This window comes from Miniopterus schreibersii (assembly GCF_964146895.1).
Source record: "Miniopterus schreibersii genome assembly, chromosome: 13".
Lineage (NCBI taxonomy): Eukaryota > Metazoa > Chordata > Mammalia > Chiroptera > Miniopteridae > Miniopterus > Miniopterus schreibersii.
The window spans coordinates 13410940-13422086 of record NC_138113.1 but is presented as its reverse complement, the minus strand read 5'-3'; the positions used below and the strand labels follow the sequence as shown (position 1 = coordinate 13422086).

Genomic DNA, 11147 nt, shown 5'->3' with positions numbered 1-11147 from the left:
ATTTAAAAAAGCTGGAGCATTTGTGTGATCGAGTCTTTCTAGATGTTGTATGTTTGAGCAGCCCAGGGTGGTTACACTAGTCCCCCCCCCGCAGGCAGGCAGCTACCCACCTCACAGCCCGCCGCTCCACACATGGGGACACAGGCATCTCAAAGCTATTTGTTCAACAAGGAACATTAAGAAATACCCTGGTAGCAGCTGCCAGCGAGTCACCCGGCTCTTTTGTTCTTGGGACCTCCACATGTCCACACAAGCACCTACCCTGGCCTGCCAGGGGCATTGCGGCAGTTGAACAAGTGCTCTGTTTTCTGGATCTAAGTTAAGGAAATAACACTGACCTCAATCCAAATAGAAACAGAAACCTCTCGTCCAATTCACATTGTTTTACCACCTTTGTTTGTGTTTGTCACAAGCAGCAATGAACACCTCCCAGTGACTTCAGGGGAAACAGGTGTGAGGGACTGGTGCGGTTCCAATACGCCCGGCACTCTCTTCCTTCTGGAGGGTGAGGCAGGGAGCCATGGGGGGCATCTCCGGGAGAGCAGCCTTCCCGGGGGAGGTGTGAATGGAGAGAGGGGGTCAGCAAGGGGGCTGCTGCGACGGCCCAGGAAGGAGTGGTGTTCTTGGGAGGTGTGGGTGATGGTGAGAGGCCATGGGAAAATGGAGGCTTCAGAATTTAGTGACCATTGGATGTGGGAGCTGCAGGGAGAGGGAACTGGGAAAGGCCTGGAGTTCTTGAGCTTGGGCGACTGGAAAGCAAACTCCAGAGGCTGGCTTGGGAAGAACAGGGCCACGTCTGCGTTAGGCGGCTGGGCTCCGTGTGGTGACTGCCTGCTGAGCTGCAGCTGTGGCTCCCGGGGCCGTCGCCATCCACGCTGGCTGTTTCTCTCGCTCTTGGGCCCACGGGGGCTAAGGCTTCTGTCCTAAAGGGCACGTGCCTGGTAAGTCTCTGTGCCGGGGATACTGGGCCCTGTTGCAGGCTGGGTTCTGCAGAGGCAGGGGCAGGGGCAGGGGCGGGGGCGGGGGCGGGGGCAGGGGCAGGGGCAGGGGCAGGGCCAGGGCCAGGGCCAGGGCCAGGGGCAGGGGCAGGGGCAGGGGCAGGGGCAGGGGCAGGGCCAGGGGCAGGGGCGGGGGCAGGGGCAGGGGCAGGGGCAGGGCCAGGGCCAGGGCCAGGGCCAGGGGCAGGGGCAGGGGCAGGGGCAGGGGCAGGGGCAGGGCCAGGGCCAGGGCCAGGGCCAGGGGCAGGGGCGGGGGCAGGGGCAGGGGCAGGGGCAGGGCCAGGGCCAGGGCCAGGGCCAGGGGCAGGGGCAGGGGCAGGGGCAGGGGCAGGGGCAGGGGCAGGGCCAGGGCCAGGGCCAGGGCCAGGGGCAGGGGCAGGGGCAGGGGCAGGGGCAGGGCCAGGGCCAGGGGCAGGGGCGGGGGCAGGGGCAGGGGCAGGGGCAGGGCCAGGGCCAGGGCCAGGGGCAGGGGCAGGGGCAGGGGCAGGGGCAGGGGCAGGGCCAGGGCCAGGGCCAGGGCCAGGGGCAGGGGCAGACAGGGTTTGGGACCAACATCAGTGGGAGGAAGGGGGAAGAAACAGGCTCGGGCTGAGAGAAAGTCTCACGAGATGCAGGCTCAACAAGTCCCAGCCAAGCCTATGCGGAGCTCTGGAGCAAATATTACCTGCCAGGGTGTCCTGCATTGCGACAAAATGCCTGGGCCTCTGTTCCCCTGCCTCTCTCCGTCCTAGCTGGGGCCCGTCCTGGGGAAGGCCATGACCTTGGGAGAGGTGGCTCCTCCACAGAGGCCGACCCTGATGGAGCTGACAGCTGGAGGCAGCTTGCCGACCCCACTCACCACAGCTGGGCAGCAGGTCCTCCCCTGAAAGGGGATCCAGGTGACACATTTTTATTTCTATCACAAACTCCAAAGTTCAAAACACTCCTTCATTGCCTCTCTTTGGTTTGACATGCATTGGAGAGATGGGCAGCTGGGAGAATCCTCAGGGAAGGGACAGATGAGAAGCTAGTCCACGTTCTCCATTTTGCCGGTGACAAAACTGGGACCCAGAGAGAGGGGTTGCCGTCTCTCAGTTCTCACAGTCAGTGAGTGGTGAACTCAGGACCAACAGTCGGCCCTCCGGCTCCTCGGCCTGTGCTTGCCCCTAAAGGAGACTGCTCTGTGCTCCGTGGGTCATGGTGGGAAGATCACTGCTCCCAGCCTGTGAATGGGCTACCTGTTGTGTCTGCCTTGCCCTCCAATGTCTTCAGTTTTTCTGGGAGTGCTAGGGATTCACTCCCCAAAGCACTGAGTGAGGGTGCCCCAGACCTAGGGAGAAGACTAATGCAGATTCCTAGAGAATCAGCGCGGGAAGGGGGTGCTTAGAAATTGGCAGATTCCCAAAGCAGTTTCTTGCTTCTGATTTTTATCCTGGGATTAAGTCAGCTCAGCAGGGGTCATTCTGGAGTCTTCCATAATTTCTCTGGTTGGGCTAGGTATTGGTGTGGCCATCAGTGTGCATTGGGCGTTATAGGAAACATCCCCATGAGACCACCTGTGAGGTTTCCCACAGAGCTGGTACTGAGGACTCTCTCATGACATCCCACTGTGTCTTCTGATTGTCCCTATGGGCCCATGGGAGCCTCAGCATCAGGAATTGTTTTACATTGTAGGTACAGTGAGCACCGTTTGTGTGTTTCTTGCACTTCCAGGTTTTAGGTTAGGAAATCGGGGCTTGAGCTGAAGATTCCTTGGTACAAGTGCATGGACTTTCCAGTATTTGAGAAGATACTAACCACACCAGACTTTCTTCCCTTTTACCTTTTATTTTCCCTCCTCCCCATATTCTCTCTTCTTATTTTTTTTTAACTTTGCTCTATTTTATGTGGTTTCTGTAAACTCCCTCAAATACTTTCTAGAATGATGTACTATGTAAATAACAAAATTAAACACGACTTCTTTGCAGGCCTTCAATTTGTCTTGGGACTTGCCACTCTGAGTATGTTCTTCTGTGTTAACAGCTTCCAGGGATGGAGTTTGGTGGGGCTCCAGGAGGGCCTGAACCTTCCCCATCCTGCTGTGCAAATCATGGTCTTATCTTGGAACCTCTGCAGATGAGATTCAAGTGCTAGTGGAGTCCTGGAGCAGCCTGACTTGCTGAGTGGCCACCACAATTGGGGTCTTCCAAGGATCTCGGGAGACTCATGTTTCCCCACTCGGGCCTGTGTGTAGTGTACAGCCAGGACCAGCCAGTCGGGCCACCTTGCTCCTTGAGATCCAGACATGATGCAAGTTTATACCTGGAAGCTGTCTGGGTTTTGCAAGGACACATCACAGTTCTTCGAGGTATTTAATTCTTTGTCTCTGGGTGGGTCAGTTGGTTATAATTGCCTTCACTTTGGTGTTTTCACAAGCTGGGGATTTTTTTTTTTTTTGATTTTTTTTTTTTGCCTCCTGTAGTCCTGAATGGCCCTCAAGGGGCATTCTTTCCAAGCTGACTCATAAGGCATCTCCTCCTGGTGTGAAGCACCTCACACGGCATGTCCTGTGGGTGAAAACATCCTCACTAGAGGGGTTTGAAAACCAGTTTTGTCTGCCTTTCCGAGCAACTATCTCTGTTGAGGCTGAGGCTTACTAGGTCAAATGCTGATTCTAGGATTCCTGAATTCCTGTGCTTGGGCCTGATAATTCCACACAAAAGGGATTACTCATCCTCAGGTATCAATAGGGCCAATCGCCACAAGCAGACAATGCCCAGCCCTACCATGGGCTGTTCACTATCCTTTGTCTTTGGGTTATTTCAGACCACTGAGAAGGGAAGGTAGTAATAAAATCTCTTGGAAATGACACATATATAGCACAAGTTAACCTCCCTTAGCTTCAATTTCCTTGCCTGCCAAGGAGTGGGCAGGGACAATAACGCCCACCTTGCAGAGTTGGTGTGAAAAGAGCTAGATGACAGAAAACACCTGGTACAGCACCTGTCGCAGAGGCAGAGGGAGTCCCTTATATGGCGACTATTTCGACTGCATAAAATGCACACGATCCTCTGAACATGAAGATTTTGCTCGCTCACAGTGTGGTCCTTAGACCAGGCATCATCAGCATCACCAGGCAGCTTGTTAGAAATGCAATTTCTCCACCCTTCCACAATCTCCCGAATCAGGAGCTGCATTTTAATGAGGTCCCCAGGTGACCATATGCATATTACAATTTGACAATCCCCAAATTAAAGGACGGCAATTTTACCTGTGAATCTGGTGGATCTGATGGCATTTCTCTCGGCAACCAAGAGTCAGTAAATGAGTCTGTCAATCAACTCTAGGTGATATTGACCCAACACAGCTTGCTCCAGGCCCAGGCTGGCTCTGGGGCGGCTCTGGCCAGCCCTCAGCTCACCCTGCTCACCTGCCTCCTGCGGTCACCTGCTCAGTGGCCAAGGCTCCAGGGAGATTGAGGGCTCCTTGTTTACTGGGCAAGTACAGATAAGGTTTCTCACAGCCCCACCTGAGCGCCCGTGCCAAGGTAAACTTGCTCTCCAGAATTGCTCCCTGACTGGAAAATGTGTCAGTCTATTTATTTCTCACTCCCACTGGAAAAAAGGTGGGGTGGGGGAGTGGTTGGTTATGATGTCATTCTTTCCACGGAACTTCTCAAAGGCATCGCATTTCACGGTGACTTCAGGCACCGCTTGTGTTTCGCTGCACAGTATGGGACAGAACTGGCCAAGAGCAAGGAGTTTCCCTTCCTTCTCCCAGTGCTCTGCCCCCTCCTCCCGCCTCTTTCTGAGGTTTTACTCCCTGAGGGTTTTGCAAGCAGCCCAAAAAAAGAACCTGGAATCCAAGAGGTGTGGGAAAGTTTTATTAGCATTTCTTACAAAGGTGACTTGAATGTGGGGAAATAGTTACTGGTCCATGAGGATGGAGGGCAGGTGCTGGCTCCAAGGGGGTAGGGAAGGGACTTCCTGGGGACAAGCCTACTGCTTTCAGACACATCAGAGAATTGGGAACAAAGGGTGAAACAATTTTTCTAGAAGCCATACAAAGAGTCAGCAATAGTTGGGGCCATTGCATTTATCACTATTCTTGTTTGCATTTCTCTGGAAAAGAGCTAAGACTTTCTAGTTGTGTTTCTGACTCCGGTAAGCTGATGGCTAGCAGAGAGCAATGGAGGAAACCTGGACTCAAGCTGGGAGTGTGAACTCATCATATATTACTCTGATGAAGATGCTCCTGTAGTTCAACTTTGCTTCCACCTCAAGTCTAAAGTGCTTATTAAGAAAATAAGAGTTCATAAAATAAGAGAGGGGACTTGCACAGACCAGTAAAGATATTGTGCCATGAACTGAGAAATATGATTAAGCCAGTCCAATTTTAAAACTGTTTTAAAATTTTATTTATAATAATTTAACATGTAAATAAAACCACAGAGTAATACAGTGGACCCCTATGAACCCACTTCCCAGTTGTATCAGTCAGGATAAACTTGGCTGTGCTGTGATAACAAACATCCCCAAATCTCAGTGGCTGAAAGCAACAAAGGCTCATTTCTCACTCATCTACCTGTCCTCCGTGGGTTGCCTGGGGATAGCATGCTTGCTCAGAGACTGGGAGTACAGGAGTTCTGTCTCTGCATTGCCACATTGACCAAAGCTCTTGTGCACTGGCTCATGAGGCCAGAAACATAAATCCCTTCCTCTCCAGTTCATCAGCCAAAGTAAGTCTCTAGGCCACCCTTAATTTCAAAACGGAGGGGAAATGCAATCCCACCACAGGCCTGGAGAACAGAGAGCCAGAAATATTTGGTGGGCAGCATTAATGATGAACACATCAACTTTAGCAAATATTGGCATAGTGCCTTATTTGCTTCAGGTTTTTTACTTTAAAGAGAGCAAATATTAAAGATAAGACTGAGCTTCTCCCTGTATTCCCCCCATCCCATTCTCCTCCTTCATTTCCCAAAGCTAAGCACTGTTTTGAACTCAGTGTTCATCATTCTCATGCATGTTTTTATATATTTTTATTAAATTTTTATGTACCCATGAACATTTTAAAGTAGTATTATGCTGGCTTTTAAACCATATATGTATATATAGTATTGCAATCTTCTGCTCTCCTTTAGCATTGCAATTGTGATATTTTATCCATGCTGACATGTGCTTCTTGCATTTCATTACTTAATACAATTTAGTCATTCATTCTCTTGTTGATGGACATTTAGGTTGTTTCCATGCTGCAGCAAACAGCTTAATACATGTTACCTTGTGCACACATACAATACTATATGCTTAGGAGTGCAATTTCTGGACATGACCACCTACAAGTTTACTAGTTATTGCTAAATTGCTCTCCAAAGTACTGGTATCAGCTTACAGTCCCACCAGCGGTGAATGAGGCTCTGTGATTTAACAGATCTCTGTAACATTGGCATTGGGGACGTAAATTTCTGCAGATCTGGTGGGTATGAGTGGCATTTTATTGTTATTTTGATTTGTATTTCTGTGATTAATAGTGAGAGCAACCATTTTTCTGTATTTTTATTGACCTTCTGGGGTTCCTCTTCTACGAATTGATAGTTTATGTTCTTTGTCCATTTCCCCCCTGTTATCTTTTTCTAATTAATTTGAGAGATGCCTTTATATGTTATACTCATCCCAAGCTATTGGTTGTTTTGCACTTTTTATAGTGGCCTTTTGTTCTGCATATGTTAATTTTAATATGATCAAAATTATCAAATTTTTATGGTTTCTATTTTGTGTGTGTGTGTGTTTTAAAGAACTCTTTCTTCATCTTAAGGTCATGAGGAATTTTTCTATATTTTCATCACGTGTCTCAAAGTTTTGCTTTTTGTTTTTAGCTCTTTAGTCCACCTGCTCTAAGGTAGAAATCTAATTTTGTATTTCCCATATGGATAAAAGTTGTTCCTAGGACCCAGCTGTTAAACAGCCACCCTTTCACGTTGCTCTGTAACATCGTCTCTGCCGCGTATTGTTTCCAGTCACCGGTGAGCCAGTGGCTGGGCGCTCTGTTCTGCTCTATTAGTCTATCCTTTTGCGCCAATCCTACTGTCTTCAGTCTTCAGGGGGCAAATTCTTCCATCTTGTGCTTTTTCAAAATTGCTTCTCAGTTATTCTTGGCCCTTGGTTTTTCCAAATCAGTTTTGGGATCAGATTGTCTAGTTCCAAGCAAAATAAAATAAACACAACACCCTGTTGGACTTCAATTAAAATTCTGTAGTTGAAATTGACTCTTTGTGATTTCGAATGTTTCATTCAATTCATTTTCTTTTGTACGGCAGGTGCCTGTAATTCCCAAGCCCTCCCTCAGACCTCTCACTTCCTCCTCTGCTCCCCTCTCCCACAGTACTTACTTTAACTCAGACATTGCTTACTTCCTCTTCCGTGTGTGTGTGGCTTCAGGTTTGTTTGTTTTTAATTTTATTTTTATTTTGAGAGCACGTTTATGGAAGCTGGGGACAATGAAACAAGGAAGGGTCTAGGACAGAAGAAGTAACAGGAGAGAAACTAGGCGGGGCTGCTCTCAGCTCACTGGAGAGTCAGAGAGAAGGGCACCTGGGGGACAGGTTCAGAGGGTCAGCCCAGGACAAGCTGCCGCTGACCATTGCTCCCCTGGTTGCAAGTATCCCAGTGACCCTTAGAGTTTAGGGTATGCCTGTGGGGCAAGAATAGGGGGAAGGGAAAGGTGCAGGGGTGCTCCCAGGAGGGAGAGCATGCCTTCAATTTCTTTACTGATAGTAGTTCTCTCTTTCAAAGGTCTCCTAATTCTTCCAACTCCTGTCACTGCGCAAAAGGTAAAACCCAGATACACATTACAATGATAAGCGGAGAAGGGAGAAGGTCTTGATAGTCTCCTGGTGAGAAGCGATGAGAGCATGATTACATATGGGGCAGGCAGGGGTAGGGGGCAGTGCCCAGTAATCTTTGCTGAGTTTCAGGAGGTAAATATGGATAGTGGTTAAGAGGCCAGACTGCTGAGTTTGAATACCAGCTCTGTCATTTACCAATTCCAATCTTGGGCAAATTACTTATACTCTTTGTGCCTCATTTTCACCTTCTGTAATGTAGGGATGAAAGTATTAATTATCCCACAGCATTACTGTGAGAAATTAGTAAGTTAATGTTTATAAAGTACTTGGGACTGTAGCTGGTAGACTGTGTGTTATCTATTGTTGTCATTACTAAGATAGGATTTTCATGGCACACTGGGAATGCGGCTCGTTTGAATGTTCAAACTAGGTGATGCCAGAGTAAATCACCAACCTTAACACCACACAAGAACTTGCTGGTTAGTGTTTTATCTTCTCATTAGGCAAAAGGGCATCACCCACATAGTTAAAAGTTTAATCATTAGTGATCCTCAGTGGTGCTGGTTTAGTGTTAACTGTGTTGCAAATTTCACAGAATCAATGAGTTCAGGGTAGGAGGGTGCCCAAGATACTCCAATCCAATCTCCTACCTCATGCTTGAAACCTCTTTTTAAAAAAGCTCTAAAAACAAACAAACAAAAAAGACCAAGAAATGCTACAGGGAAGGAAGACTTCTATGAGAAGATCAGAAAGTCAGGAATATTGATAGGGCATTAGATGTACTTAAAAAAAATAAAACTGAGGAGATGGTAGGAAGAGCATGACTCAATAAAGGTTCAAAGGTTGCTGGGAGTGGCCATTAAGAAAAGCTGAAAGTGAGGGGGTGGTTCTAGAGAGCTGATAGCCTCGGTCCAGAAGAATCTCATTCAGAAAAACTCCTGCACCTTGGAAACCAAGGGAGTATTTCTCAAGATTCTACATCACTGCCTAAGTGGGCTGAGGGGCTTAGAACATCTCCTTCTCCCCACTCTGACACCAGGCTGGCAAGGGACCTGATATCTCCACCACCAGTGTCCCTTTGGAGTAAGACTTTGGGTGCCCTACTGAAAGAGAGTATGTAAAACTTGTTAAGAGTAAGCCCACATCATCTATCATACAGGGACCCTTAGATTGAATTCCTCAGCTTAGGCCTAGCTGAGAGCAGTGTCATAAGGGACAGAAAAGGAAGTTCTGCTGGGCAGAGGGGAAGAGAAATGCTCAAAGGGTGGGGCTCTGTTACAAACAGGTAAGGCCAGAATGGGGACTCAGTGAAACTAGAGGAGGGGATGATTGGGGGATGGTCTGGGGACATACAGTACAAGGGGACAGGTGAAGGTGTGGGAGGGGAGGTGAAGAGTGGATAGAATCACCAACCTGAAGTTACTTCTCCATCTGGGTGGAAGCTGACTTTGGTTCCCAGAAGTTTCCTTCCAATGATAGGAAGAGCCACAAACCTGTGGGGAGTCTGTACCCCCTGTGGGGAGGAAGTAGAATTAAATCAAGGACTCCATATCACCATGTGGGATCTCCCTTCAGAACTGGGACTCCAGGCTAAAGGTTCTCACATGCACTGTGATGTGTCCCTGATGACAGCAGCACCTTGTTGTGTGCAGCCCTTCACACCTACAAAGCACTGACGCATCTCTTTTGCTGCTCCTTACACCTCTGGAAGATGGACGTGGTGAGGCATTATCTCCAAGTTACACAAGAGGAAGCTGAGGGTCCAAGAGAAGGACAACTTGCTAAAGATCCCACAGCTGGGCAGGAAGGAGTCAGGTGGGCCACACATCAGGACCTCACAGCTGTCAGGATCTCACAGCTGCCAGGCCAGATGGAGAGCTGGTTGAGGATATGGTGGGCACTTACCCCACGCCATTAGCTTGGAACATGGCCGGGCTAGACTCGCTACCCCAGGTGCTTACTTCCACAGGGAGGGGTCTGTTAAAACGGCTGCCACCCTGATAGAGGTCATGCACCTGGGTGTGGACACACAGTACTGTCATGCAGTTTGGCTGCTGCCCTAACCTTACAGCACTTCCATCTCCAGCCATGGCCACCCCCACTGCTCCATGCTCTTAGTTCATTCATTCATTCATTCAACACGCAGTGGGCACCGATGCACTAGGAGTACGGAGACAAAATAGGGCACTATCAGAGTGTGGAGGAGGGAGGCACTACGTAAACAGACAATGGCAACAAAATGTTGACTCTTTTCAGAGAGGGAGAATAGTGTAGTGGTTAGGACCACAAGCTTTGGAGCCAGAATGGGAAAATGAATTACGTGCTTGAAGGTATAATGACTGAGAACTTCTTAGAAATAAGAAAATATAAAACTTCAGATTGAAAAAACTCAGTGTTAGACATGAAACCTCAATAGCAAAACTGGATACAAAAAGACAATGAATTAATCTTTTAAAGCATTGATGAAAAAGGACTTCAAACCCATAATTTTATATCTAGCCAAACTATCATTTAAAAGCAAGCAAAATAATAGTCCTGGCTGGTTAGCTCAGTTGATTAGAGCTGTGCCCTGATACACTGAGGTTGAGGGTTTGATCCCTGGTCAAGCGCTACAAGAAGCAACCAATGAATGTATAAATGAGTGGAACAACAAATTGATGTCCCACCCTCTCTCCCTCTCTCTTTCTCTCCCTCCCCCCTCTCTCTCTGAAATCAATAAATAAAATTTAAAAATAATAATAAAAAAAAAAGCAAGCAAAATAAAAATAGTATCAAGTATATAAGGCTTTAGATGGCTTGTCTCCAACCCCTTTTTTGAAACATTTTTGAAGGTAATTTTTTTTTAATTTATCTTTATTGTTGAGAGTATTACAGTTGTCCCATTTCCCCCCCCCCAATTGACTCCCTCCACTTCTCTCCCACCCCCTCCCCAGGCCTTCACCCCGTTATTAACTGTGTCCATGGGTTATGCATATATGCATGTAACTTCTTTGGTTAATCTCTTCCCACCCTCCACCCCCTTTCCCTCTTTTCTCTGAAATATGATCATCTGTTTCATGCGTCAATGTCTCTGGATCTATTTAGTTTGTCAGATTCTTTTGTTCATTAGCTTCTTAAAGAAGACCCTTCAACTTTTCCTGTAGTGCTGGTCTGGTGGTGATGAACTCCTTTAGCTTTTTCTTATCTGTGAAGCTCTTTATTTGACCTTTAATTCTAAATGATAGCTTTGCTGGGTAGAGCAATCTTGGTTATAGTTCCATGTTTTTTATCACTTTGAATATTTCTTGCTACTCCCTTCTGGCCTGCAAAATTTCTGTTGAGAAATCAGCTGACAGTCGTATGGG

The 11147-nt window shown here is 47.8% G+C and overlaps 1 long non-coding RNA gene across 1 annotated transcript; it reads left to right on the top strand.

The window, feature by feature from the left end:
• The first annotated feature begins 434 nt into the window (after positions 1-434).
• LOC308566608 lies at positions 435-2950 on the top strand. The gene is made up of 3 exons (XR_014000200.1): positions 435-941; positions 1730-1876; positions 2691-2950. It is a non-coding gene; the product is annotated as an uncharacterized lncRNA (long non-coding RNA).
• The last annotated feature ends 8197 nt before the right edge of the window (positions 2951-11147 follow it).